Source organism: Oncorhynchus mykiss, chromosome 4, assembly GCF_057628025.1.
Source record: "Oncorhynchus mykiss isolate SJ-2025 chromosome 4, ASM5762802v1, whole genome shotgun sequence".
In the NCBI taxonomy this organism is placed as follows: domain Eukaryota; kingdom Metazoa; phylum Chordata; class Actinopteri; order Salmoniformes; family Salmonidae; genus Oncorhynchus; species Oncorhynchus mykiss.
In genome coordinates, this window is record NC_143025.1 from 36,759,124 (window position 1) to 36,775,655 (window position 16,532).

Genomic DNA, 16,532 nt, shown 5'->3' on the forward strand with positions numbered 1-16,532 from the left:
AGAGAGTATTTGGCCTCGGGGCCTATATTGGGTTGCTGGTTGTGTTACATGTAGCAGGGTAAAACGTACACTGTGGAGGTATGTGGAGGGAAAGCATAACAGTACGAAGATAATTCATATTAATATCTGTCAAGTCACACAGTTAGTCCTTGCTCAAGAGCTTTGATTCCAATATGCAGTACACGTACACGTGTTAACTTGTGTCTGTGTGTGTATCCCAAACCCAGGGTCTGCACGTATTCTGTACATTTAGAAACCTTTTAAACAGTTACCTCTTTTTTTTATGTCTCAATATTTGCTTGGCGGCCGGTGGACCCCCAATGATGAGAGAGCTTGGCTGGGTTCCCGGACCTAGAACAATATCAGGGGGCTGGAAAGAGTGAGAGGCCTGGCCAGAGACACGCACGCGGCCATGCAGCTACCCACGCACATACAGAAATGTCTGGCCTCTAAGGCGTCAGCATCACGGCCGTACCTTACATAATGACAGCGAGTGGAGGCATTAAGACAATTTGTTTGATTTTAAGATGTCAAAAAGTCCTGGACCCTGCCCTTCACAGCTTTGTTTGATACCATGGCCTGTGTGTGTGTGTGTGTGTTCCTTCTGCATACCTCTTCTGCGAAATAAAAACAAGAGGAATGGACAGGCTCACACACACAGGGAGGTAAGTAAGGGAGGAAGCACATTAAGGTCTGTGAGAGGCAAGACAGGGGGAGGAGTGACAAAAGCTACACAGAAGAGGGAGGAGGAGGGGGTGTAACGTGTACACTCAATCGGGAAGCAAGTACGGGGAGGGAACTTAATGAATAAACTAGCAAAACAAGAAACACGACAAGCGTACAGATTTGAAACAGAAACAGAGTGAGTATTCTGTAACGTATATGCTGGGAGTCGGAGAGCAAGTGCAGGTGGTGAGTTTAATAATAAACGAAACATCGAACAATGAAGCAAACACGAGTAGCAGTACAGACATGAAACACATAAACAGAATCAATAATGCCTGGGGAAAGAACCAAAGGGAGTAAACGTGACAGGGCGAAGAGGAGGAGGCAGGAAGATGAAGGACAGGAGTGAGGGTAAAAAAGTGAGACGGGAGAGGAAGAGGACAAGAAAAAAAGAAGGGGAGAGAAAAAGGTGAGGGGTAGAATTGTCTATAAGAGCTGGCACTCGTTTTTTAAAGCAGTGGCCTCACATGAAAGAGGGCATTGTGGGTCTGTTAGGCCTATAGTTCCACTTGGAGCCAGAGAAACACAGCCAAGGACTGTGTTCCAAATGGCACCCTATTTCCTTATAGTGCACTACTTTTGACCAGGGCCCATAGGGCTTTCTAGGGCCCAGAGTGCACTATATAGGGAAAAGGATGCCATTTGGGATGCTGTCCAGGCCTCCCCCCTCTGCTCTGCTTGGTGTAGTAGCCTGGTAGTTTAGGGACTTGTTTCACTCAACAACTCCTGACAGCTCAGTGGGAGAAAGCACTTCTTGACTAGGCAGTGTGTGCAGATGTGTGTGTAGAAGAATACCACCCAATGCCAGTAGTACGTGTGTGTGTGAGTGTGAGTGTAGTGGGCACTGTTAATGAAAACTTCAACAAAAAGAGTGGAGTGTCAAGGTTGATTAGGCTGAGCTCGAACGGAGGAGTTTTATCGAAGGTGATCGAAACCAACCTATGTGTGTGTGTGTGTGTGAGTGAGCCGAAAAGAGCCCCTCTGTTCTCTATCATGTTAAATAGTGGGTCTTTATCCTAGAGCCCTGTAGCAATACGGGGGAAGCAGTAAACTGTTGACACGTTTCCGCTGTGCAGAGTGTGTGTGTATGTACAGTACATGGCTGTGTATGTGCGTGTGTGTGTGTGTGTTCACAGTCAACCACCAACACATTTCCGCTGTGCAGACAGCGCTCCTACTGCACAGTCCAGGAGTGTCGACCACGACCAGCTTGGCTTTACAAGGTTACATGTGGTCTTGTCCTCAAAGGGCCTGGTCACACACACACAGGGAAAGAGACACACACTCTCCAGACTACATACCGCCTAAAAGTTGAACTTCTTGGTCCTTTGAAGCGCATCAGAACAACACTTTAACACTAGTATGATTTCCATTTGTATTGATGTGAACGTTTTCTCTCATTCTTTCTGTCAGATCTCCACTAACACTCTAACGTGGATGGTGTTGGTGCTCGGCGTCTGCTGTAAGCTACAAAGATGTGTGGTCTGATCAAGAGTGTGAAGTTCTACCAGGCCTCTACTATTGAACTCTACGGGAAGGTCCACCCCTTTCTACCCACGCTCACCTTTTGGTAACAACACGTGCGCACGCACGTCTCTGCTCAGAGGACATTCAAGCTTAATTTCTTATGGATGCTTCTATTCCCTAGCACTGCTCTTCAAAACGGTGTGTGTGTATGTGCGTGTTTTCATGCATGTGTGAACAGAGAAGGCTTCAGTGTTGCCTACACACTCCCCCAGGCTAAACCTCTTACTGAAGACTGAAGTGGGTCATACTTTAACAAAGACACCTTTATGCCCAGCGCAAACACACACACAAACACACACACAAACACACACACGTCTCAAAGTGATATCAGGTTTCATGTTCTGTGTTGTCTAAATGTTCTCCTCCTGACACTTTCCCTGCCTGTCTGTCGACACCTGATCTGCTTGTATGGGAGGGAGGGGATGCAGCATACCATAATAACCAGCTCCACTATTAATTAGAGGTGGGGGGAGCATGGCGTAACTATGGTGACCTCCCTTCACCTCCTGTCCATGTCAGTGTGCCAACCCTGTGGTTTAATCAACGGTCAGGGCTCCTCCCCTCCCCTCTCCTACCCTCCATTCCCTCCCTAAGTCTGTGGCACCTCTCTCATCATTGGAGAGGGAGGGTGAGGAGAGAGAGGAGGGGTGAGGACTGGGTAGAGGGTGAAGAGAGGGGAAGGCAGAGAGGTGTAGGGAGAGGAGAGAAGAGAGTAGGAGATGGGAGAGAGTGAGAGGAGGGGGTGAGGAGAGGGGATAGGGTGAGGAAAGAAGGGGAGGAGAGAGCGGGAGGACAAGGATGGAGGGGTTGATAGGAAGACGATGAAAATGGTGTGGGAGATCAAAGAAAGAACGATGGAAACTATGAGAGAAAGGAGGAGGGGACGTTATCAGTCTTGTGATTGCTTCTAGTCACTCATCATTAGACTGAAGTCCTGTGAAACATGATCTGTAGTACCACTGGACTCAGGACTCAAATGTTATGACTTGACTGTGGCACATTCATATGTCTCTCTCTCTCTCTCTCTCTCTCTCTCTCTCTCTCTCTCTCTCTCTCTCTCTCTCTCGGGTGCTGCTAAACTGCATGCCTGGATCGTGGTGAACTTCAGGGAGGCCTATAACCTGTTTGCTGTCAACGGGATCCTCATCAACCACTGCCTATAATTATAGCTCACTTCCCGTACTGTAGCAAACTTCTTACAATGTTCCATGATGCGCTCATAAGTCATATATGCTAACTGCTGGAGCCATGCCTGCTATGGGTGATGCCCATTTGGACTATTTTCAGCCTTTTTTTCCAGATTTTTTTTGTGAATGACTGACATATTCACACACACACACACACACACACACACACACACACACACACACACACACACACACACACACACACACACACACACACACACACGGATTTGTGGTAAATACCGTGGATTTTTTATATGCGTTGCGAGCCCAGAGGTTAGAGAGGTCGTGAGCACTGGTTTAACCTGATTTACACACCACTGTGACCTGAAATGAGTACCACATGACCGGACATACATACACATAGACACACCCTCCTCTGTGCCCGGGTCGCCTGTTCAGGTGTTTATGATTTATTCCTAATGAAAGCCCAGGCCACGACCGCAGTCAAAGGTCAGGGGTCGGCCAGTAAATCCTAATGGTTTACTAGAGAGACGGGTGAATTAGGGGCAGGGTGTGGGAACGGTTATACGAGCTAAATTGGAGTTACTCCAAGCATATAGAGTCAGACATTGAGACTGACTGGTGAGAAGTGTAATTTGACTGACTGAGGGAGAATTGTCTGAGAGACAGATGAAGAGATGGAGGGATAGAGCATTAGAATGAAAGAGGCATGGGAGAGTTAGCAATGAAGAAAGTTTGAATAAGGGACTGAGTGTGGGCTGGCAGGGAGTGAGAAAGATGAGTGGAGAGACAGACAGACAGAGAGATATGCAAGGAGGGATGGATTCAGACAGACACTCAAACTGACAGACAGATTGAACCTCTGACCCTATGAAATCTAAGAAGCTGGTCTTCCCCCAGAACACTTATTTGGACAATACGCACACTGCCCCCCTCCTCTTCAGCCTTTCTTTTGACCTTCTCTCTTTCTTTCTCTTTACATTTAACATTATAGTCATTTAGCAGACGCTCTTATCCAGAGCGACTTACAGTAGAGAGTACATCCATTTTTCATACTGGTCCCCCGTGGGAAACAAACCCATAACCCTGGCGTTGTACGCTCTACAAACGGAGCTACCCCCCTCTCTCTCTCTACTTCTCCCCCCCTCTCTCTCTCTACTTCTCCCCCCCCCCTCTATCTCTCTATCTCTCTCCCCCCTCCCTAACTCTTTCTGCATCGTTCTAGCAGGATGTTGTATCTTGGCATCTCCTCCTCTCAGAGGTATGTCTGCTGTTGTTCATAAACCATGAAAGCTCTCATCAGATTCCTCTGTCTGATGTGGTGAAACGTCCCTCCCTCCCTCCCAACACACACACACTTTTACGTCTTGATGCTGTGTTTCTCAACCCAGGGTGGCGTTTTGGTTGGCCGGCCCATTCAGGACCCCGACCGTCGCACTAAGGGGGTTTTGGACTTCTCCTCTGTCACCCCTCAGGAGGGGTAGGTGTGTGTGTGTGTGCGTGCGTGCATCCATGGTGTGCTGGTGTGCATGTGGGTATGTGTGTGTGGCTATAATGGACTCTCCCATCCCTCACAGCACATTTCATGTCCTTTATAAACTCATAAAACCACAGGGAATTCAACTCTATTCAAAAAATATATATAATTGAGTGGTGCAAAGTACTGGAACTATATGTGTGTGTTTCTGTCAGTGTGTGTGTGTGTGTGTGTGTGTGTGTGTGCGTGTGTGTGTCGCATGCCGTGTGTGTGTCGCATGCCGTGGGTATGTCCATGCGTGTGCATGTATTTGTTTGATATTAAAGGGCCATTCATTACCTGCCTGCTGCCCCTCCCTGCTCCAGCACCACACGGTCATTAGTCACTAATGGAGCTGGGAGAAGATGATGTAAGAAGGTTCTGTAGCGATGACATCACCGCATCCTCCAACTCCACCCCAACATTCAGGAAACACTGTGATGCCATTGTCCCAGCGTGCCACCGTGACCTGGCGGAGTGAGTGCGTCATAACCGGAATACATTTTATTTCAAAAAACCTGAATAACCACAATGCAGCAGCAGCAGACATAGACATTTTATGAATAGTACAGCCTTGGAACATCTAAACGTCGGTTTATACTTAGACTGTGACAAGTGTAGCAGATCAAGACTACATTTAATTTGTACTCTGGTGGAATGCTGCACAGACATGAAAAAAAGTGAATGTGTCTGTGACTGTCGCAACATCCGTTGTCGTGGTTACTGGGCTGCTATAGCAACAAGTCCAAATCCATCTGTGACGAGAGCTGCAGGAGTTCTAAAATTCTCAGACAGAATTACCTACTTTTATTTCGGCGCACTCACAACCACAAGCTATTTTCTGTCAACTCGCCATCATTACCTTGTAAATAATGAAGTTGATGTGGGGTTCTTTTCCTGTAATAGTGAATAAAAAGTAACTCAATTGAAGACGTTGTCAGCTGTACTCTGGTCATTATTTGAACTGCCTAGCCTGCTAGCTAGTATTCGTTTTTTCTTAGTTTCTTCCTAAGATAAAAGAAATGGGATCCTTGAAAATAATGTTAGGGATTTCTTCTTGGAAATGTACTTAACTTTAGGAGAGCTAAACCCTTGTCTTGTGACAAATGGATACTTTTGTACCCATTAACGTTTTCTTGCGCCACGGCCAAAGACACATGTGGCTTCCGGACATTTAAATATAGCAAGAAAACGAATTAAACATGCATTATCCACTCTAGCTAGTAATTAACAATACATTGTGTTAAATAGCTTGCGTTAGCCAAGTTCTTCTTTGCAAATTGACGAGCTAACTTCGATAATGTTAACGTTGTTAGCTATGTTGGCTATAATGTTGCTACGCGTTAGCTAACGTTGCTACCTAACTTACCGGTCGCGCAGTCCCTCTACCAACATCTCTACTATCAGGGACAACACCTTCTCCTCCAGCTGGTCCACATGAATGGTCTCTCAGCTCCCTTCTTCTTAGCAGCCGACTTAATGTCAGACCACACATTTTTTACAGCAGCATCACTGTCTCTTGCCATACCTCAACGGCAGAGACAGACTCGGCCACTCTTGCCCATCCTCTCTTTTTGGTCACGGTCGACAGTGACCCCGCAATCTTTGAGTGTCCCCAACAGCAACCTTTTCCAGTCTGCTATTTCCTCCATCATCACTTCAAGCTCTTGTTTTCTGAAGTTGCGCTTTCCTTGGTTATCCATTTTTGTTTTTATATAGCAAGTCTGATGGCTATATTGTGTGAAAAAATATCTAGTTTATTTTTCTACATGAAGTGTTTGTGGGCCAAAAAAAAGATTAATCTTGAGACATAAAGGAGATAAATAAATGTAATTAAATGGAAATCTCAACATTTTATTATAGTGGGCCAAATCCTATCATCCCTGTCAAATAGGCTTATTTATTGGTTTCAAGCACGTCACTAATGTCAATGCCACATAATAAGATATTTACGAAGTTCTTAGGAAAGATATTTACGAAGTTCCTAAGAAAACAATGAATTCCCTAAGAACATTTTGAGGAATTACACTTAAAAACTTATTTTTTTCCCCCTTAAGAAACGTATGTTTTTTTGCAAGTAATGTTTTGTGAATCCAGCCCCAGGCTGCTAATGTCATGCAGAGTCTGTCGCTTTGTGTTTTTACTTTTTCATAATGACAACTACAAGTTTGATGTCGAATGACAATAGAATGTTCATGATGTCACCGCGACAACTGTCTACAGACATGTCAATAGACCAACTGTAAACCAGCCTTAACCCTGGCAATTTGTCTGGTAAACTCATGGGTACACGTGCAATGACTGCCTGGTATTGTGATGCAATCATTTCCATGGTAATGTAAAATGTTCAATTCAAATGATGTTTAACTGATGTGGCTCATGCAATGGAATGTTTTTTTGTAATATCAGTTGAGTTCAATCAAACAATCACAGCCCATATTTTAGCACATATTTTACTTCCTGCTTTGCTCCTACGGGTTACACTCGCAATGACCTCTGGTCCACCCGCTACGCCATCATTGACTTGAATGGGGATGCAAGTTCTATTCATACAATTTCTATGGCAGCTCATGCGGTCAGGACCGTCATCAAAAATTCCATGACCGTCACAGCCCTAGCATGCGTGTGTGTGTGTGTGACGACGGTTGGCCCTATCTATTTGAGGGAGTTTTTCCCAGAATGATCCAAAACATTGAGTCCCATTGCTATTGGCCTCTGTCTGTCTGACTGGGCACCAGTCACACCAGTAACTGTTCTGGTGTAGTGTGGTCTGATGTTGTGACTACCAGGAAATAAAAAACTTGGAAGGGTGACCTGACCACACACTCTCTCTCTCTAACTGCCGTCTCCAATGTTCACTTCTATCCTTCTTTCTTTATTGTATTTCTGATGAGGTTGCCACAGTGAACAAAGAGCATCTTTCTCTCTACCTCTCACCCTTCTCCGTTCCTTGCTGTCGTTCAGTGAACAAAGAGCTATGTTTCCAGGTCAGCTCAAAGCTAGGATGATGAGTTAATCCCAGGTGGCATTTATCTTCAGGATTCTCTTACCTCGTCTCCTAAACACCTGCCTGTTCCACCAATAAACAGGGGATTCCTATTGTTCTGTTGTAGAAAGGTTCTGCAATCAGAACTCAGGAAAGTTGAGAAGGAAAAATAACCTTTGAACTAATCCAGCATGAACCAAAGCAAACAATGAATCACTCCGTATCTCCCGGCCTGGGTGGTTTACACCGCGGCTAGGCTGCTAGCTCTAGAATGGTTAGCTTAGCCAGTTAGCCATAACAAACACAGCTCGTTTACTGATACGGTGTGGGGATTAGCACGCCACACACACAGTTAATGGACTCCATATTGGCCCTGTAATAAGATACACAGCAGTCTTACTGAGTAGCTCACACAGAGTAGCTTAGGACCCTACAGGATCACTGACTAGCACTGAATCCTTTTAAAACTTCTGTCTGACTGACAATTCTCGGTCTGTCCGTCTTGTTTGATGTCTGTCTGATTGGCTTCATACTAGTATGTATCAGCTCTCAGGTATCAGTCTCTCAGCACACCTCAAATCAAATACAAGTTTATTGGTCAGGTACACAGATTTACAGGTGTTATAGTACGTGCAGTGAAATGCTCATGTTACAACAGTGCATTAGAAAGGGAAAGGGGGATACCTAGTCAAGTTGTACAACTGAATGCCTTCAACTGAAATGTGTCTTCCGCATTTAACCCAACCCCTCTGAATCAGAGGTGCGGGGGGGCTGCCTTTATCGACATCCACCTCTTCGGCGCCTGGGGAACAGTGGGTTAATTGCTTTGCTCAGGGGCAGAATGACAGATTTTCACCTTGTCGGCTCGGGGATTCGATCCAGCAACCTTTCGGTTATTCAATGTACAATACAAATACACAAACTAAATGCTAAATTTACATGAAGTACATTTGTGGTGCTTGCTTTAGCTCGTTAAAAGTATTTTTAGTGGTAGTGGAAGAAGCTCCAAACGTTTAACTTGGCTATTAAAAGCAAAGCAGTTACATATAGTCAAAAACAGTCAAAAAAAATATTGAGTCTGATTACTTTGATAGACTACTATATCATTGTTTGTCTACATGTAGTTATATTTTACCTTCTCTAATGGTCCGTAGGCTGCGTTGCACGGTAGTGAACCCCCATCTGGTTGGCGATCCTGTTGTGCTTTTCTGACTAGGAAACACCATCTTCAACCTAGCTAGGAACACGGAGGTAGGATTAGAGATGACTTTGTTTTGATTTCAAACATTATTTTTGTGGAGTAAAGAACGACATGCTGACTGAACTGAATAGGTTACACGACCCCTTGTTCGAATTATAATGTCTAAACTACAATTGGTGCGTTGTGAAAACTGAAAGAAGAAAGACATGACAAAGCGCTCTTCTGTCAGAAGATGGGAATAAAAGGTAGGATCCTGTGCAATAATTTACACGTAGAATGTTCATTCAAATTATGTTAACTGATGTGGTTCATGCAATGGAATATCTTTTTTGTAATATCAGTTGAGTTGAATCAACAAATCTCAGCACATATTTTAGCACAAATTTGACTTCCTGCTTTGCAATGTGTCACAGTCGTCTTCATCTGAAGAGGAGAGGCGAGATGGATCGGAAGACCAAAATGCGGCGTGGTAGGTTTCCATGGTAAATCTTTAATCAAGAAAGTACTGAACACTGAAAACTATACAAAACCAGTAAACAAAATAACAACCGTGCCGCTAATGCGAGCTGCGCTGAAACCAGCCATCAACATAGACAATCACCCACAAACAAACAGTGCAACCCAGGCTACCTAAGTATGATTCTCAATCAGAGACAACTAATGACACCTGCCTCTGATTGAGAACCATACTAGGCCGAAACATAGAAATACCCCAAAACATAGAAAAACAAACATAGACTGCCCACCCAACTCACGCCCTGACCATACTAAATAAATACAAAACAAAGGAAATAAAGGTCAGAACGTGACACAATGACAGCCAGTCCACCTATTATGCCATCATGACTTGAATGGGGACACCAGCTATATTTATACTATTTCCATGGCAGGAGGCAAAGCTCACTCTACATTCAAGATTTTATTTGAATGATGATGTAATGATCAAACAATAGAATAATGTAAGAAACTCACAGGTATGCTGTTCAAGGTCAGATAGAAACTCAAATGTTATTATATTGGGCTCACCTTGACTTGACAGCCATATGCAGTGTAACTTTAGTCAGATGCTCTGTCCTTCTCTCTGCTGTAAATCCATTCATCCATTCAATCTTTCTTAACATCCTGTTTCTGGTTGTTGTGGTCCATCATAAAAAGCAGTCAATGTTGAAAGGAGAGAAAATATATCATAGTTTTGGAACTTTTTTGGGGGGCTTTCTGAATTTGAAGACTTGCTATTGTGGTGGAAGGGAGGAACTCGTGAGGAATTAAAAAGTTTTAGGCGATTATTAGGGTAGATAAATATGACGGTGCATCTAGTGATGACAGTTCTTTAAAATTATTGTTGTGGTAAATTAAGTAGTTGAACTTCAATAACTTTTTGTCTAACTGGTTGGGAAAATGGTCAAAGTAGCTGATTTGTGTCAACAGTTCAATTGTTCATAGGGAATGGAAAGCTTCAAGTTTTATTAGTCGTATGTACGAGATACACATGGAATGCTTACTTGCAGGTTCCTTCTCGACAATGCAACAACAATAAGAAACAATAAAAGATAAGATAAGAACATACAGTAAATGACTCAGTTGTCACGCCCTGACCTTAGAGCTTTTTAGGTCTCTATTTTGGTTTGGTCAGGGTGTGATTTGGGTGGGCATTCAATGTTCCGTTTTCTATGTTTTTGTATTTCTTTGTTTTGGCCGGGTATGGTTCTCAATCAGGGACAGCTGTCTATTGTTGTCTCTGATTGGGAACCATACTTAGGTAGCTTTTTCCCACAGGGTTTTTGTGGGTAGTTGTTTTCTGTATAGTTTAGTTTCCTTACAGAACTGTTCGTTTTCCTCTTTGTTATTTTTTGTTCAAGTGTTCTGATTTAATAAAACATCATGAACACGTACCACGCTGCGCTTTGGTCCAGTCATTTACAGCAGGAGGAGAGTGACATCCGTAGGATGAAAATCAAATCAAACTTTATTTGTCACATGCGTCGAATACAACAAGTGTAGACCTTACTGTGAAATGCTTACTGACAAGCCCTTAACCAACAATGCAGTTCAAGAAGAGTTAAGAAAATATTTACCAAATAAGCTAAAGTAAAACATTTAAAATAATAAAAAGTAACACAATAATATAACCATAATGAGGCTACATACAGAGGATACCGGTACCGAGTCAGTGTGTGGGATACAGGTTAGTTGAGGTAATTTGTACATGTAGGTAGGGGTAAAGTGACTATGCATAGATAATAAACAGCGAGTAGCAGCAGTGTACAAAACAATTAGAGGGGGGTCCATGTAATTGTCCAGTGGCCATTTGATTAATTGTTCAGCAGTCTTATGGCTTGGAGGTAGAAGCTGTTAAGGAGCCTTTTGGTCCAAGACTTGGCGCTCCGATACCGCATGCCGCGTGGTAGCAAAGAAAACAGTCTATGACTTGGGTGAATGAAGTCTCTGACAATTTAATGGGCTTTCCTCTGGCACCGCCTATTATGTAGGTACTGAACTGCAAGAAGCTTGGCCCCAATGATGTACTGGGCCATACGCACTACACTCTGTAGCGCCTCATGGTCATATGCCGAGCAGTTGCCATACCAGGCGGTGATGCAACCAATCAGGATGCTCTCGATGGTGCAGCTGTAGAACTTTTTGAGGATCTGGGGACCCATGCCAAATATTTTCAGTCTCCTGAGGGGAAAAAGGTTTTGTCGTGCCCTCTTCAAGACTGTGTTGGTGTGTTTGGGCCATGATAGTTTGTTGGTGATGTCGACACCAAGGAACTTGAAACTCTCGACCCGCTCCACTGCCCCGTTAATGTTAATGGGGGCCTCTTCTGCCTTTTGCTGTTGTCCACGATCAGCTCCTTTGTAAAATACACACATTAGAATTTGTATAATACCGGACTGCACAATTTATAGTCCAATATGTAACTGTGTATTAGGGATTGGGGGCAGTGTATAAAGTGAGCAGTATAATACGAGTCTGGTAGCAGAAGTTGTGGTGTGTGTGTGTGTGTGTGTGTGTGTGTGTGTGTGTGTGTGTGTGTGTGTGTGTGTGTGTGTGTGTGTGTGTGTGTAGCATGAATGTGCATTCAGAAAGTATTCAGACCCCTTCACTTTTTCCACATTTTGTTACGTTACAGCCTTATTCTGAAATTGATTAAATGATATACTTTTTTCTTATCAATCTACACATAATACCCTATAATCACAAAGCAAAACAGGTTTTTAAATATTTTTGCAAATGTTTACAAATAATTTATGTAAGTATTCAGACCCTTTGCTCTGAAACTCAAAATAGAGCTCAGATTCATCCTGTTTCCATTGATAATACTTGAGATGTTTCTACAACTTGATTGGAATTAATTCAATTGATTGGACATTATGTGGAAAGGCATATAAGGTCCCTCAGTGGACAGTGCATGTCAGAGCAAAAGCCATGAGGTTGAAGGAATTGTCCATTGAGCTCAGAGACTGGATTGTGTCGAGGCACAGATCTGGGGAAGGGTACCAAAAAATGTCTGCAGCATTGAAGGGGAATACAGTGGCCTCCAACATTCTTAAATGCGAGAAGTTTGGAACCACCAAGACTCTTTCTAGAGCTGTCCACCCGGCTAAACTGAGCAATTGGGGGAGAAGGGCCTTGGTCAGGGAGGTGACCAAGAACCCAATGGCCAATCTGATAGAGCTCCAGAGTTTCTCAGTGGAGATGGAAGAACCTTCCAGAAGGAAAACCATGCCTGCAGCACTCCACCAATCAGGCCTTTATGGTAGAGTGGCCAGACGGAAGCCACTCCTCAGTAAAAGGTACATTACTGCCTGCTTGAAGTTTGCCAAAAGGTACCTACAGGACTCTCAGACCGAGAGAAACAAGATTCTCTGGTCTGATGAAACCAAGATTGAACTCCTTGGCCTGAATGCAGGCACCGCTCATATCTGGCCAATACCATCAGTATAGTGAAGCAAGGTAGGGAATTGATTGGGAGTCCCATAGGGCGGGGCACAATTGTCCCAGCTTCGTCCGGGTTTGGCCGTGGTAGGCCATCTTTGTAAATAAGAATATGTTCTTAACTGACTTGCCTAGTTAAATAAATAATAAAATAAAAAAAATGGTGGTGGCGGCATCATGCTGTGGGGATGTTTTCAGCAGCCTCCTCCAGAGCTCTCAGGACCTCAGACTGGGGAAAGGGTTCAATTTCCAACAGGACAATGACCCCGAGAACACAGGCAAGACAATGCAGGAGTGGCTTCAGGAAAAGTATCTGCATGTCCTTGAGTGAACCAGCCAGAGCCCAGACTTGAACCCGATCGAACACCTCTGGAGAGACATGAAAATAGCTGTGCAGCGACGCTCCCCATCCAACTGGACGACAGAGCTTGAGAGGATCTTCAGAGAAGAATGGGAGAAACTCCCAAAATATAGGTGTGCCAAGCTTGTAGCGTCACACCCAAGACCTGCAATGCATTTAAATTAACAGGTGTGCCTTGTTAAAAGTTATTTTGTGGAATTTCTTTCCTTCTTAATGCGTTTGAGACAATCAGTTGTGTTGTGACTAGGTAGAGGTGGTATACAGAAGATAGCCCTATTTGGTAAAAGACCAAGTCCATATTTTGTCAAGAACAGCTCAAATAAGCAAAGAGAAACGACAGTCCATAATTTCATTTAAGACATGAAGGTCAGTCAATGCGGAAAATTTCAAGAAGTTTGAAAGTTACTTCAAGTGCAGTCGCAAAAACCATCAAACGCTGTGATGAAACTGGCTCTCTTGAGGACCGCCACAGTAAAGGAAGACCGAGAGTTACCTCTGCTTCAGAGGAGTTGACTGCACCTCAGAATGCAGCCCAAGTAAATGCTTCACAGAGTTCAAGTAACAGGCACATCTCAACATCAACTGTTCAGAGGAGACAGCGTGAATTGCACCTTCATGGTCGAATTTCTGCAAAGAAACCACTACTAAAGGACACCAATAAGAACAAGAAACTTGCTTGGGCTTAGAAACACGAGCAATGGACATTAGACTGGTGGGAATCTGTCCTTTGGTCTGATCAGTCCAAATTTGAGATTTCTGATTCCGACCACCACGGCTTTGTGAGACGTAGAGTAGGTGAACACTTAACCAGTATGACTACCATAGCATTCTGCAGCGATACGCCTTGCCATCTGGTTTGAGCTTAGTGGGACTATCATTTGTGACCGACCGGCTCAAATTGGTGTTATGTAGCAATATTTTAAATTGTGTTTTTTTTTGGATAAAGACACATCTTCCAAATGGAATATCATACACTACAGTTGAGGATCAATGGGAAAGTAAATTTGCTTTGAAAGTTGATAAACTCATAAACTCACTTTTGATAAAATGGCCTTTGAATGTTTTGGTACTACTATTGGAGAGCCCTTCTTTGTTGACACCCATTCGGCATCGTTCACACTCTCTTAAGCTTTAGCCCCACCAATCTCTTTAAAGTCACCCGCGACAGCAAAGACTGCTACCAGGTGAGAGGATTCTTGCTGGCTAATAGTCTTGTACAGTTTTCTGAGTGCCGCCCTGGTGTTTGCTTGTGCACAGCTGTGATAATACCACAAGTGAATTCCTTTTGCGTACAGTGGGGTTGGCATTTTAGCATCAGAAACTCAAGGTCGAATGAACAAGGGCTCGCAATGTTGGAAGTCTGGGAGTTGATGATGTGGAAATGTTGGAGGTGTGGGAGTTGATGATGTCACAATGGGACGTTTAGAATGTTGAAGAAATCCCATGAAAGCTTAGTAGTTTAAAAAGTCTAAAATATATCAAAAGTTGTATACAAGTGCACTGGTCCTGTCAATGGCGGGTGTAAGAGGAGTAGGATTCCAAATAATAAGAATAAGAAGTATTACAAATATTTCAGAGGGGACTCTTGCTTTGCAAGCCCCACTAATAATCCCAGAGACCACCCTTACCCTTTCTCAGACCACCCTTACCCCTCTTACTCCCCTCTGAGAGCTCTAATTCCCTTGTTTGTTTGGGGATAATTTAAGGAAGCCTAAACATGAGGTGAACTGTGGCCAGGTGAAGACGAGAGACTGTCAGACAGACACCTCAGAGGACAGGTGTTGACAGAACTCTCGTCAGCCTCACCCTCTCTCTCCCCCTCTCTTCCCCCTCTTTTCCCCCTCTCGCCCACCTCCTCCAGCCACCCTACTCTCACCTTCCCACCTGCCTTTCCTCCTCTCGCCTCTCACCAGCCTCCCCCACCCACCCTCTATCCCCTCTTACCCACCTGTCCCTCCCTACCTCCTCTCAACCGCCTCACTCGCTCTCCTCCTCTAATGAACTTGGAGGTAAGCCTCCTCGCTCTCCTCCCTCTCACCCCCCCCCACCCCCCCAGGGGCATCTTCACTCAGCACCACACCTGTGTTTGTGTTGCCGAGCAGGTTGCCACGGTAACTACAAATCTGGATGACTGAGGTGATGCTTTTAGCGGTGCTAATGAACTCGGAGGTAAGGAAATCTCCCCTCGATCCCCTCTGAGCCTTGGCGTGGCGTAGGCAGATTTTGTATTATTGGCCAGACAGAATTAGACGTTTTGTCTATGTTTTGTCTCTGGGTCAAACACACTGTCTGTCTCATTCTCTCTCTTTGTTCTGTTCTGTCATGTGTTCAGTCACGCGAGAAACATGCCACATCTCTTTCTTCTTTTCTCTCTCTCCCTTTCTCTGTCTCAATCTCAGTCTCTGTCTCTCTCTCTCTCCCCCCTGTTCTCTCCCTCCTTACCCTCCCAATCTCATTGGATCACACCTGAGAAGATTTAGAGAGCAGCTAACTCCCTCTCTTTCTCTCTCTGTCTCCAGTATCCCCCTTTCTTTCTTTCTCTCTTTCTTTCTCTTCACATCCTCGCTGTCCCTCTCCCTCTCCTCCCTCCACTCCCTCCCACCCTTCCTTCCCTCCAGTTGAGTCAGCCCGGAGTGAGAGGTTGATTCTCTCAGGTGTGAACAGACATTCTCTTGGCGGAGAGAGAGAAAGAGAGGATAAATTACCTTGGATGAAATACAATTCTTTTCTCAATTTGAAACTCTGGATCTGTCAGGATCTAAGTTGTACAATGATGGCTGACAGTTCCTTGGCCCGGCCGCGTGAGTGTGTGCATGTACGTGTGTGCGTGTGTCCAAGTACCCAATGTTCAGATATATCAGCCACACCGCACTCCAAGTTCCGATTAGTCAGCTACTCCAGTCATAAGTCACTATTGATAACAAGAGTGATAGAGGCCACTGAAAGGTTTATGAAGAAATCTTTACATAGAAATCCAGCTAATTTATTCCCTGTATTAGCTGTGTATGTACTCATACTGAGGTTAGTTAGGGGTAAATAAGGGTCGGTTCAAATCCCTACCTGTGCGGGGGTGGGGGGAATAGTAAGACTGGGGGAGGGATTTCACATGGAATCTTCCACTAAGCCAC

The 16,532-nt window shown here is 44.4% G+C and overlaps 1 long non-coding RNA gene across 1 annotated transcript; it reads left to right on the forward strand.

Moving 5' to 3' along the window:
- The first annotated feature begins 772 nt into the window (after nt 1-772).
- LOC110521755 (uncharacterized) lies at nt 773-4,973 on the forward strand. Its single transcript, XR_002473207.3, has 3 exons — nt 773-1,135; nt 2,140-2,296; nt 3,362-4,973. It is a non-coding gene; the product is annotated as an uncharacterized LOC110521755 (long non-coding RNA).
- The last annotated feature ends 11,559 nt before the right edge of the window (nt 4,974-16,532 follow it).